The following is a 952-nucleotide window of genomic DNA, read 5'->3' as shown; positions in this document are numbered from 1 at the left end:
GCACATGAAGCAGAGAGGAATGAGATGTCTCGAGTACCGTATGCATCAACAGTGGGAAGTTTAATGTTCGCTATGATATGTACAAGACTGGACATTGCACAAGCAGTGGGAGCAGTCAGTTGATACATGGCGAATCCTGGTGGAGAGCATTGGATAGCTGTGAAGAGGATTCTGAGATACATTAGAGGAACCTCAGATGTTGCATTATGTTATGGAGGATCAGAGTTTACTGTCAGAGGCTATGTAGATTCAGATTTTGCAGGAGACCTTGATAAAAGGAAATCCACTACTGGTTATGTGTTTACACTTGCGGGAGCAGCTGTAAGCTGGGTTTCGAAACTGCAGACCGTTGTGGCTTTATCTACAACAGAAGCAGAGTACATGGCAGCTACACAAGCTTGCAAGGAAGCTATTTGGATACAAAGGTTATTGGAGGAGCTCGGGCACGGACAAGAGAAAATTTTTGTATTTTGTGACAGTCAGAGTGCCTTGCACTTTGCAAGGAATCCAGTCTTTCATTCCAGGACAAAGCATATAGGAGTCCAGTATCACTTCGTTCGTGAAGTAGTGGAAGATGGAAGTGTGGATTTGCAGAAAATCCATACCAAAGAGAACCTAGCAGATGTTTTGACCAAGCCGATAAATACTGATAAGTTTGTCTGGAGTAGATCCTCTTATGGCCTAGCAGAAACGTAGGCAACATGATTATGGCGAAGCAGAAAGGATGGTGTGGAGATTGATTGACTTTCAATCTAATCTCCAAGTGGGAGAAATGTCAAATAAAGTGGCCATCTAGATGGTCTAAAGCAGCCATCTAGATGGTCAGCTTGCAGCAAGTTTGAAAGAATGGTGGCACACGGCTTTGAAGATTGAATTTGATGAACACGGTTTTGATGAAGAATTTGGTGAACACGGCTTTGACTTTCTTGGCCATCATTTTGCTATAAATACA

At 42.9% G+C, this 952-nt stretch overlaps 2 protein-coding genes across 3 annotated transcripts in view; both read right to left on the bottom strand.

The window, feature by feature from the left end:
• Positions 1-952, bottom strand: part of LOC18055409 (calcium-dependent protein kinase 33) — a 39,743-nt gene that overhangs the window by 3,967 nt on the left and 34,824 nt on the right. The gene's annotated exons all lie outside the window — the stretch shown is intronic.
• The window catches only part of LOC18055410 (protein ACCELERATED CELL DEATH 6), a 41,550-nt gene that overhangs the window by 12,368 nt on the left and 28,230 nt on the right, over positions 1-952 (bottom strand). The window lies entirely within an intron of this gene.

The sequence above is a fragment of the Citrus clementina genome, unplaced genomic scaffold (genome assembly GCF_000493195.1).
Source record: "Citrus clementina cultivar Clemenules unplaced genomic scaffold, Citrus_clementina_v1.0 scaffold_1, whole genome shotgun sequence".
In the NCBI taxonomy this organism is placed as follows: Eukaryota; Viridiplantae; Streptophyta; class Magnoliopsida; order Sapindales; family Rutaceae; genus Citrus; species Citrus x clementina.
The sequence above is the reverse complement of the archived record's forward strand: the minus strand, read 5'-3'. Positions and strand labels throughout refer to the sequence as shown.